The sequence below is a fragment of the Lissotriton vulgaris genome, chromosome 1_1, assembly GCF_964263255.1.
Source record: "Lissotriton vulgaris chromosome 1_1, aLisVul1.2, whole genome shotgun sequence".
NCBI lineage: Eukaryota > Metazoa > Chordata > Amphibia > Caudata > Salamandridae > Lissotriton > Lissotriton vulgaris.
In genome coordinates, this window is record NC_141685.1 from 467,978,727 (window position 1) to 467,995,231 (window position 16,505).

At 49.4% G+C, this 16,505-nt stretch overlaps 1 protein-coding gene across 7 annotated transcripts in view; it reads left to right on the forward strand.

Moving 5' to 3' along the window:
* Positions 1-16,505, forward strand: part of MIER1 (MIER1 transcriptional regulator) — a 396,268-nt gene that overhangs the window by 353,579 nt on the left and 26,184 nt on the right. The gene's annotated exons all lie outside the window — the stretch shown is intronic.

A 16,505-nucleotide genomic window follows, 5' to 3' on the forward strand; every position in this document is an offset into this window, starting at 1 on the left:
CGTGTCGCATTTCTCATCCCCCCTCCCCACAGCAATGCCCTCAGCCGGCCGTACTTTCACTTTGACGGCCCTTGGCTTGACTATAATATGGCTGTGTCACCATTACAGACTTTATAGAGGTAAATACATTGCAGATAGCCATTCCTAACCCTGTAGTCATAGAAATAACTATTCAGTTTCAAAACCTTTATTAGTTGGAAAAACATTTAAAAGCGCTTTCACTAATAATTTTTAAGTTCTGTGAATTTGCATCTAAAGTTAGAAACAACTGCTGCAGCGTACATTTTAATATCCAACCGGACTACAAAAATAAAGGAATTTTAACAGTGCAAAAATTACAAACGCATGTTATTGGCTTAAAACTAGCAACGCCTTTCCTGCTCTGCAGCACCCGGCTCCTGTTTCCATGCGTTGCCGTGTGGCTGATTCGCAGATGTGTTTTACTCCTGGTTTGGCTCTTGGGCAATCCATTTCTTGGCTTCAGCATCGCAGTGGCTTTCTTCCTCTGAGAATATTAGATACCCCAGGATACGTGCTGACTCAGTATTTTTCACTATTGTTTATTTAACACACGATAGGTCTGGGCAAAAGTTACGTCATTAGTACCAGTTTAACCCCTCAACAACGTGCTAACGAGTGTGCTGGTTTACATTTTTTTTTGCAACTCGTGATACGTTTAAGATTTTAACATCATTTTTGTGTTGATATTCGTAAATTATTCATCAGACTGTGTATTACGTGGCAAGTGCAGTAAATCCATAAATATTCGAAAAATGCATTAGCCGTGCAATTGTTCCGTACATTCTGCCTTTAATTCCGTTTCATGGACAGTCTGGCAAAGACTTTCCAAAAGTTTTAATTTGCAGGCCTGCATCTTATTTAGTTGTGTGAGGTACCGTTTCAGTGTGTCTACTTTCCCCCTGCTACTGGGACACAACAGGTTTTCATGTGAGAAATCAGTAAGTTCGGAAATATTAATTTTCAATTCTTTCTTTCCAATGATTGTACATATATATATGTGTGTGCTACATTTATGTAGCATGCATTGTTACATTGGTTTGGCATCACAGTGCATCCAGTAGTCTACGAATCACGCAGAATCTGCCTATGGAAATGTGACGTCTTGGTGGAAAGTGAACGTGTTAACAAGTTGTCCATGAAAGTTCTCGGTTTTTAATGGAAAGAGAAAGGCTGGAGTAAATCGATTAGTCTTGGTCAGTAAGTGTTTCCATTTCCCAGCAGATGCAGGTCTGGAGGTATCTGGTGGTAGCCTTCATTTTTGATGGATGCTATATTAACCGGCTAGTTGCATCTTTGGGCTGTGCTGGATGCAATTTCGGAGTCAAGTCTTCATGCGTTCTGTTGAATGATGGTTGTATTTTGTGTGTTTGTGTGTCTCAGTATACTGTGAGCAGTCACACCCAGGTGTATAATGAGTCTTTGCTGTTGTTTTGTAACATTTATATACGGTTTGATACTTTGATACTCCTGTTTGGGGTGCTTTAGTGCATTTTTGGCTGGGTGGTGCTCTGCACTGTCGGGGAGTGTGCGAATAGCAGTGTTGTATTTGTTGTGGTCACTAGCATTGTGATGGAGGAGGTGGTATTAGAGAGATACTTGCAAATTATAATTATAGTTCTGACTAAAACATATAGGAAGCTATACACCACCACCCCATCCACCACCACTGCATCCACCATCACCACCGCATCCACCACCACCACATCCACCACCACATCCACCATCACCTGCACATCCACCATGACATCCACAGCCACATCCACCACCACATCCACCACATCCACCGCATCCACCACCACCACATCCTCCACCACCACATCCACCGCATCCACCGCATCCACCATCACCACCACCTCCACATCCACCATGACATCCACCTCCACATCCACCACCACTTCCACATACACCGCATCCACCACCACCACATCCACATCCACCGCATCCACCACATCCACCACCACCACCACATCCACCACCACATCCACCACCACATCCAACACTTCCACCACCACCGCATCTACCACTGCATCCACCACCACCACATCCACCACCACATACACACCCACCACCACATCCACCACCACATCCACCACCACATCCAACACATCCAACACCGCATCCACCACCACCGCATCCACCACCACCACATCCACCACCACCGCATCCACCACCACCGCATCCACCACCACCACCACATCCACCACCGCATCCACCACCACCACATACACCACCACCACATACACCACCACCACCACATCCACCACCACATCCACCACCACTTTCACCACACCCACCACCACCACTTTCACCACACCCACCACCACCACATCCACCACCTCATCCACCACTACATCCACCACTCCATCCACCACCACCACTGCATCCACCACCACCAACACCCCATCCACCACCACCACTGCATCAACCACCACCACCGCATCCACCACCACCACATCCACTGCATCCACCACCACCACATCCACCACCACATCCACCACCACATCCTCCATCACCTCCACATCTACCATGACATCCACCGCCACATCCACCACCACATCCACATCCACCACCACCACCACATCCACCACCACTTTCACCACATCCACCACCACATCTAACACGTCCACCACCACTTACACCACCACTACATCCACCACCGCATCCACCACCACCACATCCACCAACACTTTAACCAAACCCACCACACCCACCACCACTACATCCACCACCCCATCCACCACCACCACCCCATCCACCACCACTGCATCCACCACCACCACTGCATCCACCACCGCCACCGCATCCACCACCACCACCACATCCACCGCATCCACCATCCCCACAACATCCACCACCACATCCACCATCACCACCACATCCACCACCACATCCAGCATCACCTCCACATCCACCATGACATCCACCACCACATTCACCGCATCCACCACCACCAAATCCACCACCACCACCACATCCACCACCACATCCAACACATCCACCACCACTTCCACCACCACCGCATCCACCACCAACACATCCACCACCACCACATCCACCACCACATCCACCAACACCACATCCACCACATCCACCACCACACCCACCACCACCACATCCACCACCACACCCACCACCACCACATCCAACACATCCACCAGCACTTCCACCACCACTTCCACCACCACCACTTCCACCACATCCACCACCACCACATCCACCACCGCATCCACCACCACCACCGCATCCACCACCACCGCATCCACCAACACCACATTCACCACCACCACCATATCCCCCAGATCCACCACCACCACATCTATATGTGTGTGTGTGTATGTGTGGCTGTGTGTGTGTGTAGGTGCAAATGCAATGTTCTTGGATTTTCGTCACAATAAAATACACTGAACATAATCTTCACAAAAGTTATTTACAAACGTTTAAGGTATTGCCATTATAAATTACAATAACTTTTATTTAAGTATTAATTATCTACAAAATTAAAAGCCATTGTTATTTGTAATATCAATACATCTAAGTCACGTAAATACAACACACATTGCATTACAAATGCTATAGGTGTCACATTTGCGAAAGTTAAAACTATTGACATTGTAACTGACAAAGCTATTAATTTTGCTATTTTCAAAACCAACACATAAATAAAAGAAGTGTCATTTACAATACCAATCGCTCAAACTTTCCTAATGCGAGACCTATTGCATTTCCAATGCTTGTTTAAAAGTATGATTATTTGTCACATGGGTATAAACCTTATTTTGGGGCACATTTGTATGTGCAGAAACATCGCTGGGAGTCAGACTTAAAGGTGGAAAAACGTGTTTTATGAAATGTGCATGATTGTGTTGCTGCTTCTTGATGAAGAGTACATTTTCAAGCCCTTATTTGGCCCATTTACATTATTTCGGAAATCTGTCTGGTAAAGAAAAAAAGTAATATTGTAGACATACTACCCCCAGACCCCTTTCCCTGCTTTCTTTCTCTGTTATTAGTATGCCCTGAGCCCGTAAAAACCGTGGCTGTATGAAAGTGTTCTTCGGGACGTCCTTTTATATTCACATTCACTTAGGCACACTCTTTATCACACTTTCTCTCTGGGGTAACAAGTACATTTTGAGCTGAACGATTGTGTACCGGAGAGAGTTCTGCTTTTAGACTGTGGAAGGATGATTTTCCTGTTATTTGTAGGTCCCAAATCTAGGTGAACAACTGCAGCCTCTGATCTTTCAACATATTTCTCAAAAACACAAACCCAGTATTGACTTTCTTGCAGACTATATCTGGAAATTTTTCAGCAGTACCTCTGTGCGTCGGTAGGTGGAGCGTGCGGCTTGTCACTTACATTATTCTGTTCTGGAAATTACGTACACAGCTTAATAGGTGCCTCTCCTGCGCTCTGTCGGTTCCTTTCTTTCTGCTTCCGCTTTCAGGCGCAGATATGGAGCGCTCTATCTCGTCTCTTAGGAACACTTAACTCAGAAAGGTTGTTTACATTTTAGTGTCCAAGAGACTGTTAACTCTAAAAATGAAAGGATTTAATTCCTGTAGAAATGTTTTGCAAACTTATGTCTGTGATAAATTCTCATTGGGGTGCCTGTGGTGTGATCCACGGCTAAGGCAAGTGTCAAGGAACCCAAAGGTCATACTGGACTGCAAGGCAAAACACTATATCACCAAACCCAAGAATACTTCACGAAGAGACTGGTGTAAGTCGCAGTCCAAGTTGAAGGTTCGGCCCTGTTCTCGCTCCAAGAGTCAATTAAGTTGCCTGGATCCTGCTTTTCGAGCGCGCCTGGTGACCTATCCAGGCTTTGACCTGGGATCTGACCTCTCAGTTAGCCCAACATCAAGGGACCTCTCCGACCATGTTCAGGTTTCGGTTTCTAGACTCCATTCCAGACCACTCTCCTTTCCTCAACCAGGGCTGCCAGTGGTGATGATGCATCACTTCTGGCTTAGGGTAGCCATTTGAGAGAAGTGTAGATCAGGGGTCCCGGGTGGAGCCCAGTACCATATTAACTTTCTGGAATTGAGGGCCATCCGTTTAGCATTGAAAGCCTTCCTTCTGTCTATCAAGGGGAGGCTGGTGTAGGTGCTCACAGAAAACACCACTGCCATGTAGTAGGAGGTTATGTACCTCTAGAAATGGCTAGACCAAGGAATCTTCTTGGTGGTGACCCACCTGGCAAGCTTTTTGAACGCTGGGGCAGCCTAACTCAGCTGACAATATCTAGCTGATCACATGTGTCAATTTCCCCCTGAGGTGGCACAAGGGATCGGGGAGGGGGCCGAAACACAGGATTGTCCAATTTGGGGAGGGTGTGTGGCCAGTACCAGTAGAAAGTCCACTGCACAGCAGGGAATACAAAATGGTGCCAAAACAAAAAAAGGAGGGTGCGGCCCACCTTGACATCGAGCCATACCCTTATCCCAGAAGGGGCAATAGTGTCTTTCTGCCCCCTGGGGCAGATAGGGGATTTTCCCAATTGGGGAGGTTTCTCTAGACCTGCCCACGGGGGTAGAAAGTCCACCTGACACCAGAGATTTTGCATTTGGGGCAATAGAAAGTGGTGTGGGTGTTGCACTCTGTATTGGCCCCACCCCCAATGAGCCAAACCAGAGTGCATCACCAGCACCACTTTATTTTCCCCAAAGCCAAATTCCTGGTGTTAGGTGGACTTTCAATGTCCCCCGCCCCCCACATGCTTAAATGCAATCTCTGGTATGAAGTGGGCTTTGTGCCACTTGATTGGGTAGGCTGAGGGTGTAATCACCCCCGAACCACCCCCCTATGGAGGTTGAGGGGGCACAAAGACTGAACCGTTTTTAGGGTGGGGCATGGCCCCCACCCCTAAATTATTTAAAAAAAAAATAATTTTGCCTGGCATATAAAGGGTTTTCTGGCCCCCTCTCACTCCCTGCGAGGCAGATTGGGGGTAATCACCCACAACCTCCCCCCGGGGTGGTCATAAAGTTTTTTTTGGGGTGGGTACATGACTGTGCCCATGGTTGGCCACTCCCATTCCTATATTCATTTTTTCTCTTATCTTACCTTGTTGGCAGGTGGGTTATAGGAAGTGGTAGGTAGGCACCTAACACTAGCAACAAGGCTACCAACACGGTACTGGGCTCTAAATAGGTTCTCTATAAATGAGTCCCTTGCTCAACCCAAGGTATCGGGCACCGAGGAATAATGCTTCATTTCGGAGACAGCCATGTAAAGCATTTAAAAACAGCAATACAGTGAATAAGTTTTACACAGTAAAAATCCCACACCAATTTTAAAAAGAGGAAATATTTGTATATTTAAACGACATCAAAACCATGAAAATTCAAAGTTGGGAACTGGAGAGCTGAATTTTAAAAGAATAAACACTTTCTAGTTCTTAGAAACCAATAGCACCAGTTCTGGACATCTGGTTGTGCTTGCCTGGGCAAGTCTTAATTTGAGGCCAACCTCGATGGAGCCCTGCTCGGATACACCACACGGTTGGCCTCAATAAAGATTTTACCTTCGAACTTGAAAACCTTTCCGGAGCTTTTTCCGCCGAGGGCCCTCGCTACTCTCTACCAGTCCAGATTTGGTGAGTAATCACCGACTTGACATTCAGGGAGCTCCCACTCAGCATCTCTTGAAGTCAGACCTCTGGAGCTCTTCAGCTGGACGAACCTTAAATCTGGTCCATGTCGTGGTTGGAGCTGGCCAGTTTGGCTCTCTCTCTCTGGTCGGTCACCTCATGGGCTTTTTCCAAAAAACTTCCCAAACTTCTGAAGGTTCTTCCAGAAGGTCTCCTGGTGAGTTCCAAATTTCCAAAACACAAATCCAAGGGTCTGGAATCTTCCACATGGTTCTTGGCAAGCCTGGACTTTACTTCTCACCCCCTTAAAACTCCACTGGATGTACTCCAGGAGGGGGACTTTGGCTGGAGAAAGGTCAGTTAAGCTCTGTTAATCCGTAGCTGCAGGGAGTCCACTCCTTACTACTTCTTGAAGCAACGCAAAGTCCTGAGAGCTGTAGTCCCAGATATTGCAGTAGGCTCAGGCTTCACAATGCAGGCCCTTGGGTGCAGATCAGTATTCCAGCAGGACAATCCTCCTTGTAGTTTCAGGCAGCAGATCAGAGAGGCTCTGCACCTCTCATATATTTATTCAGTGTTCTCTGGTGACAAGCAGGGGAGCACCACTGTCCAATGAGGTGCAGGGCAACACACCAAAGCATGACCGCTTCTTCCTAAGTGTGGAATAGTCTTGTGCCAAAGTGCGCTATTCTCTCAAAATCCATCATGGCTGACCTTTCAGCAGCGCAGCTAGAGCTAACTAAACCAAACTCAAGAGTATGGCTTTTTTCCATAAACTCATCCCACTCATATCTGTGAATTTCTTACTTAAGCCTCTCATCTGACAGGGAGAGGGTGTGGCCCTTGCTGACAGGCTTGCTTGACCTGTTTTTCCTTTGAAGCGAATGCTTTATGCCCTAACTCCCTGCTCCGGCATTCCTGTGCCCCACAGAGCTTTCTCCATCAGATCGCGTCTACAAGGCCAGGCCACTTGTCACCAAATCAAGGCAGCCTGACTAATCCCCTCATGGCTGACCAGTCAGGGAATAATGCTAGAGGCTGGATTTTGGCTACCAGAAAAAAAAACTTAACTTATTTTCTGTACAAGTTATGATAAATTGAACAATGACAAGTTGCTGGATTTATAAATGCCATTCTGTTCAATATTTGAATTATATTTTCACACTCTCCGAGCAATAGTTATGCATCCATAACATATTTCCATGTTAGCCTACGAGACCAACTATCTTCAAGGGGAGAAATGAAATGTGCAATTTTTGCAGCGTGAATCTTTCTGGATTCACCATGCTGTGCATTATTCCACGGTCTAGTGGTTGGGTCCGGAATTGTAGTCTTTTCTTTCTTTTTTTTTTCTTCTTTTTTTTTTCATAGCCCAGGTGGGCGTAATTGTCCCACCTTTTGGTGTACTTCCTGTAATGTCGGCACGCTTCCTGTAGAAGCTGCCACCTTTGGGCACCATCTTCAGATTCTTTTTTCCACCGTTGGGTCTGGATCGTTCCTGAGGGGCTCCAGAGTTTTGGAGGAAAGAAGACACAGAAAAGTCGAATTTGAACGGAAAAGACTGAGAAGACGACGAGACACAACACCATTGAGCCGGTACGACGAAGGAGGAGGAGAACTTCGACTTCCAACAGAGAATGCGCACACAGGGGGCCCCCTGAGCGCAAGAAATGGACAAGACACCTTTTAAATTCTGCCATAACTGCCACCACAAATACTCGCAGAAGGACCAGCACCCGGTTTGTAACCTCTACCTACCGGTCGACCACGAGAACAAGGACTGCAACGCCTGCTCCGCCTTCACACCGAAGACTCTCCGGGTTAGAGAGCGACAGAGCAGAGCCAACTACAACATGCAAGGCAAGGGACAACCACCATCCCTACGAGACCTGGGGCTCTCGAGCGACGAGGAGGACAACGTCGCCGGAGAAGACGACGGCTACACGGTCGTAGAGACCGATAAGAAGACTTCTAAAGAGGTAGGAGAGTCGCCGACCCCTAAGCCCCCGACAGAACCTCGAAAGTCTGAGTCAGACCCTAGAAAAAGAGTCGAAGTCCTCGAAGGGAGCACTGGCGCCGAAAACCTCTACTGCCGCAGCTGCATCCAAGGACAAACAGCCCAGCGGATCCTTCGAAAAGGACTCCCAGGCGGCGAAGACAGGCGAAAAGCCAAGGTCGTCGAAGCACATCCCAGAAAAGGAACGTACGACTTCGAAAGAGAAGGACCCTAAGGTCGCTTCATCGTCGACTAAGGACCCAAAGCCCATCTCGACGTCGACGTATACGTCGAAGAGATCAGCCGAATGTTCGACGTCAAACTGGAGAGAAAGAAAAGACGGTTCGAGGCCGAACTGGATAACATCCTGCAAAGAAGGAAGGAGTTTGACGAAAAGATGAAGAGGTGCGCGATTCCGTCTAAGCCAAAGACGGTGATCGTTGAAGTAGAAGAGGAGGAGGACTTCGACGCCGAAGAGCCGCCGAAAAGTCCAGAGACCCTGGACCATCCAGAGGAAGAAACCTTGTACTCCGAGGAGGAGGGCGACGACGATCAGCGGACGATCCTCGGCTCGGCATCCTCGGGGACACAGGACCTGGAGTGGCAGGACCTCGACACCGAAAGCCCAGAAGGGGCTGTGGACACGTACCCTTCGAGGCCTTCGTCGCCAGATGACATTGGGGTCTACAATATGGTCTTCAAGAACGCGGCAACAGCCTTTGGAGTCAAGGTTGTTGAGGAATAACCAAAAGCAGACTTCCTCTTGGAGACCCTGCTCCCCACACAAACTAGGAGCCAGTACATCCCCATGCTTGAGTGTCATGGCCCAGGGGAAAGAGGCGTTCAAGGATCCCGCAACATGCATGTCCGTTACGCCTAGGGCGGAGAAGAAATATAAACACTCCTCTAAGGATCCTCCTTACATCCAAGGATCAGTTACGGTGGACTCCATTATTGCGGCGACCGCCAGGAAAAAGGCAAATGTGCCAACAACATCAGGGCCACCACCAGACAAGGAAAGCAGGAGGATGGGCCTAACTGGGAGGAAGATAGAAATGCAGCGATGCACTGGCGCATGGCAAACTCAAACGCCCTGCTGAACAGGCACCAGTACCAAATTCTGGACGAGATCGAACAGCTGATCAAGAGCCTCCCAGACGAGTACCAACAAAGAGCTTTACACCTTGTGGAAGAGGGGAAAAATGTAGCAAATTCTTGCCTCAAAACAGCCTTGGATGGAGCCGACACGTCCAGCAGGCTGATGTTGGGAGTCACAGAGAGAAGGCAGGTCTGTCTCAGGATCTCAGGCTTCAAACCAGAGGTACAGCACAATATTCTAAGCACCCCGTTCAATGAGTAGACACTATTTGGGGTGCCGGTGGATGAAAAGCTCACACAGATCAAAAAAGAAAAGACTGCCAGGTCCATGGGGGCCTTACAATTCAGGGGGACGAAAAGGGGTACTCCGTCACTAAGACCGAACGGAAGATGGGGAAACCAGCCAGGAACGTCACACCAGACTTTCCAACACCCCCCCCAGGCGACAGCCAGACACAACAGGGACCTCAAAAACAAACCTGGCACTACCAGCAAAGGGGACAGTCTTTTCGCGGGAGGGCGAACAGACGTGAGCACCCTCGCATCTCCTCCCTGGGTGGAGCACAAGACCAGTAAAGGGTTACATGGACAAAACAGTAACGAGCATGTAACACCAGTAGGAGGCAGGCAAAGTCATTTCTTCCGGGAGTGGAAGAATATAACCACAGACAAATGGATACTCAACATCATTCAGTTCAGATACTGCATAGAACTGGAAAAGACAACACCAAACAGGAAGCCAAAAAAAAAGGCGAGGTCAGGAAAGGAGCTAGAGCTACTTCAAAAAAAGGCGAAGGGACTCATCCAAAAGGAGGCCATCGAACCAGTACCAAACAGAGAAAGGAACAAGGGAGTGTACTCAACCTACTTCCTGGTACCAAAGGTGGACGAAACACTGAGACCCCTCCTGGATCTAAGGTTCTTAAACAAGTTTATAAAAACAAAAGTTCAAGATGACGTCCCTACAAAAGGTCATTCCTCAGATAAGGGACGGAGACTTCATGGCCACCATAGACCTCAAAGATGCCTACCTGCACATCCCAATGAACAGGCGGCACAAACATCTACTGAGATTTACCATCAACAAAGATCACTAGCAGTTCATAGCCCTAGCATTCGGCATAAAATCCGCACCAAGGGTCTTCACAAAGTGCCTCGCAGCAGTGGCGGCGCACCTAAGGAGGGAAGGGATCCATATATACCCTTACCTGGACGACTGGCTAATAAAGTCAAGTTCACACAGGGCATGCGAAGACCACGCACAGCGCGTGACAAGTACACTGGTGAACCTGGGGAAATCCTCAATGGAACCAGAGCAAGTAAAAATCTTCCTGGGAGCACAGATCCACACCATACAGAGCAAGGTGTTCCCCAGCGACAAGAGAACACGGTCCCTGCTGAAAGAGACGCGCCTCTACCAGAAGGGGCGGTCGCTCCCCAAGCTCCCTGGACCCTGTTATCGTAGCGCTATCACGCTGCTTTGTAACTGTCTGCTATCAGCTGATTTGCGCATCGCATCGCTCGCTCTGCCTGGATTGCCATTTTAATATTGTAAATTGTTTGTGCTTGCTTTCCGTGATCGTAGCGCTGCATTGTTGTGTTCTCATTGCCCATAGTATCACTATTAGGAGCTGCCTGGTACGATCAGTGAAGCACATTGCATCCCACTGATCGCACTGCTTGTTAACTCTTCTGTGCCCGATTGTGCCTCTGCCCATTACCACATCGCCCTGTTTCGTTTTCCATTTTCAGCCATTTTGTTGTTATTGTACATCGTAGCCCGGCCCTCCGCACCGCCCACGCCTCCCAGCTGCTCCTCCCTCCCACAGATAGTGGTAGCTCGTGCCGTCCCTGCCTGCCCTGTGACCCTCCTGACTAGCTCAGAGATGGTCGCTCCCCACGCTCCCTGGACCCTGGTATCGTAGCGCTAGCACGCTGCTTTGTAACTGTCTGCTATCAGCTGATTTGTGCATCGCATCGCTCGCTCTGCCTGGATTGCCATTTTAATATTGTAAATTGTTTGTGCTTGCTTTCCGTGATCGTAGCGCTGCATTGTTGTGCTCTCATTGCCCATAGTATCACTATTAGGAGCTGCCTGGTACGATCAGTGAAGCACATTGCATCCCACTGATCACACTGCTTGTTAACTCTTCTGTGCCCGATTGTGCCTCTGCCCATTACCACATCGCCCTGTTTCGCTTTCCATTTTCAGCCATTTTGTTATTGTGCATCGTAGCCCGGCCCTCCGCACCGCCCACGCCTCCCAGCTGCTCCTCCCTCCCACAGATAGTGGTAGCTCGTGCCGTCCCTGCCTGCCCTGTGACCCTCCTGACTAGCTCAGAGACTGTCGCTCCCCACGCTCCCTGGACCCTGGTATCGTAGCGCTATCACGCTGCTTTGTAACTGTCTGCTATCAGCTGATTTGCGCATCGCATCGCTCGCTCTGCCTGGATTGCCATTTTAATATTGTAAATTGTTTGTGCTTGCTTTCCGTGATCGTAGCGTTGCATTGTTGTGCTCTCATTGCCCATAGTATCACTATTAGGAGCTGCCTGGTACGATCAGTGAAGCACATTGCATCCCACTGATCGCACTGCTTGTTAACTCTTCTGTGCCCGATTGTGCCTCTGCCCATTACCACATCGCCCTGTTTCGCTTTCCATTTTCAGCCATTTTGTTGTTATTGTGCATCGTAGCCCGGCCCTCCGCACCGCCCACGCCTCCCAGCTGCTCCTCCCCCGCCCCTCCCCTTCCACTATCCACATAAGACAGATGCTTTTGCGCGCAGGGGTCGCGCCCCATGCGCGCCGAAGGTGCGCCAAAGGTAAGCCCGTCTACACCCGTCCGCGCCTGGACCACACCCAGCGCCAGACCCCCTGGTCCTCGCAAAACCCATTCCACCCGCATTACGTACGATGCCGCTGCCCTCTTTGCCCTTAACCCCGGCCGCAAACCACAATGCTGCGCGGCTACCCCAGGACACACCCATGGACCTTTCGCCTGCCACTCCTGCAAATTCGCCTGCGTCAGGAACCAAACCAAACCCACGAACTCCAAACACAGCTCCCACTCTAACCACCTGAAGTGCATCTTGCTGAACACCCGCTCAGTCCACAGACACGCCACTGAACTCTGGGACCTACTCGACACCACATCGCCGGACGTCGCCTTCCTTACAGAAACCTGGATGAACGCCTCATCAGCGCCCGACATCGCCATAGCCATCCCAGACGCTTACCAGATCATCCGAAAAGTCCGCACCAACCAAGCAGGAGGAGGCATTGCCATAGTCCATAAGAACACCATCCGAATCACGACCAACTCCGACGTTAACCTCGCAACCGCCGAACACCTTCACTTCCAGATCCACACCGACCTCAGGACCACACTTAGAGGCACCCTCATCTACAGACCACCAGGAACCCGCATACATTTTAACGAAGACTTCACTGACTTCATCAGCCCACACGCCCTCTCCTCCGAGGACTATATTCTACTGGGAGACCTAAACTTTCACCTGGAAAAGAAAAACGACAGCAACGCCGCCACCCTTCTGGACAACATGGCCAATCTTGGGCTCAAACAACTTGTTGACACCCCCACCCACCTTGCCGGATACACGCTCGACCCTATCTTCACCTCCAGCAAACACATCTCATTCGATCACACCACAGCTCTCCATTGGACGGACCACAGCTGCGTTCACTTCAGCTACAAAAAGACCACGACCCACAACCCCCCACAACCTATTCCTCGAAGAAATTGGAACAAAATAATCACCAACCAACTCTTCACATCGCTTAACCAAAACCCCCCTACCATATCATTGGACCCAAACCAAGCTGCCACCAAACTCTCACAATGGATCACCCTCAGCGCTGACGAATTAGCACCCTTGAAAAATCACCAGACCAAACAAGGTAACAAAAAGGCCCCCTGGTTCAAAGATGACCTTAAGAAATCCAAGAATTATGTCGTACCTTCGAGAAAAAATGGAGAAAAAACCCAATCACTGACAACTTGACCACCTTCAAGGACGCCACCCGCAAACACCACCAACTGATCCGATCCACCAAGAAATCAGCATTCAAGGATCGACTCGACAACAACGCCCACAACAGTAAGGAATTATTCAATATCGTCAAAGATTTTACCAACCCCACCGCCGGCACCAACAACATCACTCCCTCTCAAGACCTCTGCAACTCTTTATCCTCTTTTTTTTCACAACAAAATCGTCGACATACATAACAGCTTTGAAAACCAATCCGAAGAACAGTCCACTCCACCCACCTCCGAACCAAATCAGCACTCTCACGAACTTTGCATCTGGAACCCAATCACTACCGAAGACACCATCCGCCTGATGAACTCCATCCACTCAGGATCACCTACCAACCCATGTCCCCACCACATTTTCAACAAAGCAGACTCCATCATCGCACCCCATCTTCGCAATATCATCAACTGTTCCTTCAACTCCGCCACCTTTCCGGATAGCTGGAAACATGCCAAACTCAGCGCACTTCTGAAGAAACCCACAGCAGACCCCTCAGAACTTAAGAACTACCGCCCCATCTCACTCCTCCCTTTCCCTGCCAAAGTAATTGAGAAAGCCGTCAATAGTCAGCTCGCCGCCTTCCTTGAATCCAACAATTCCCTTGACCCCTCACAATCCGGCTTCCGAGCCAAACACAGCACCGAAACCGCCCTCATCGCAGCTACAGACGACATCAGGACACTACTGGACAACGGAGAGACAGTCGCCCTCATCTTACTCGACCTATCCGCTGCCTTCAACACAGTCTGTCATAGCACCCTCATACAACGCCTCAACAACGTCGGAATACAAGGAAAAGCCTTGGACTGGATCATCTCGTTCCTCGCCGGAAGAACCCAGAGAGTCTGCCTCTCCCCCATTCAAATCAGAGGCCACTGAAGTCATCTGCGGCGTACCACAAGGATCATCACTCAGTCCCACCCTCTTCAACGTTTACATGAGTCCCCTCGCTTCAATCGCATGACAACACAACCTCAACATCATCTCCTACGCAGACGACACCCAGCTGATCCTCTCCCTTACCAAAGACCCAAACACCGCCAAAACCAATCTACACGAAGGAATGAAAGAAGTAGCCGAATGGATGAAAAACAGCTGTTTAAAACTGAACTCAGACAAAACGGAAGTTCTCATCCTAGGTTCATCCCCCTCATCATGGGACGACTCATGGTGGCCACCGACCCTGGGCACAGCACCCATACCTACAGATCATGCACGTAACCTGGGATTCATCCTGGACTCCTCCCTCTCAATGGCCAGACAAGTCAACATCGTCTCATCTTCATGCTTCAACATCCTACGCATGCTCAAGAAAATCTTCTGCTGGATCCCCACCGAAACAAGAAAGACAGTCACCCACGCACTGGTTACTAGCCGACTGGACTATGGAAATACCCTTTACGCCGGAACCACTACCAAACTACAGAAAAAACTCCAACGCATCCAAAACGCCTCAGCCAGACTCATACTGGACATCCCCCGTCAAGCTCACATTTCCGGCCACCTGAAAGACCTCCACTGGCTCCCCATCAACAAGAGAATAACGTTCCGTCTCCTCACCCACGCACACAAGGCCCTCTATGACCTAGGACCCGAATGCCTCAACACAAGACTGTCCTTCTACACACCCACCCGCCAACTACGATCATCCAGTCAAGCACTCGCCGATATTCCGCGCATCCACAGATCCACCATGGGAGGAAGATCCTTCTCCTACTTAGCGGCCAAGACCTGGAATTCTCTCCCCACTCACCTCCGCCTTACACAGAACCACCTCTCCTTCAGAAAGCAGCTAAAAACCTGGCTTTTCGATAATTAATTCACCCTCCCTCCCTCAAGCGCCTTGAGACCCTCTGGGTGAGTAGTGCGCTATATAAATTCCTGAACTTGAACTTGACAGTGAGGACAGCGAGCAAGGTCATGAGCATGATGGCCTCCTGCATCCATCTGGTCCCCAATGTACAGCTACACACGAGACCATTACAGGAATGGCTGCAGGAACAATGGTCACAAGTTGAGAAGATCTAATGGTTGTAACGCACGCAGTGCAGGAGGAGATGTTGTGGTGGAACAAGGAGAACATAACAGAAGGGAAGCCTTTACCCCACCGACCCCAAAGGTGACCATCACCACAGACGCATCCCAGAAGGGATGGGGAGCACACATGAGCAAGCTCAGGGTGAGGGGTCTGTGGACTCCACCGGATGCGGTCCAACACATCAACTACCTGGAACTAAAGACAGTGTTCCTCGCCCTGAAATCCTTCCAGACAAAACTTTACAACCAGAGTGTTGATCCAGACAGACAACACAACAACGATGGTCTACGTCAACAAGCAGGGAGGAACACAATCAGCCCCGTTATCGAACCTAGCACAGGAGATATGGAGATGGGCCATCCCACTAAAGATAGACCTGCTAGCCATACACCTACCAGGGAAGGACAATGTGGAAGCAGACTGGCTCAGCAGACAGACATTGGCATCCCACGAGTGGGAGCTCAATACATAGGAAACACAAAAGCTACTCAGAAGGTGGGGAACACCGACAATAGACCTATTTGCAACACGCCAGAATGCAAAATGCCTAAACTTTGCATCCAGGCAACCAGGGGAAGGATCCCTGGGGAATGCCCTATGGATAAGCCTGCCGAAAACATTTGCTTACGCTTTTCCCCCGATACCACTGATACACAGAGTACGCAAGTGCAGGACCAGCAACATGACTCTGATCCT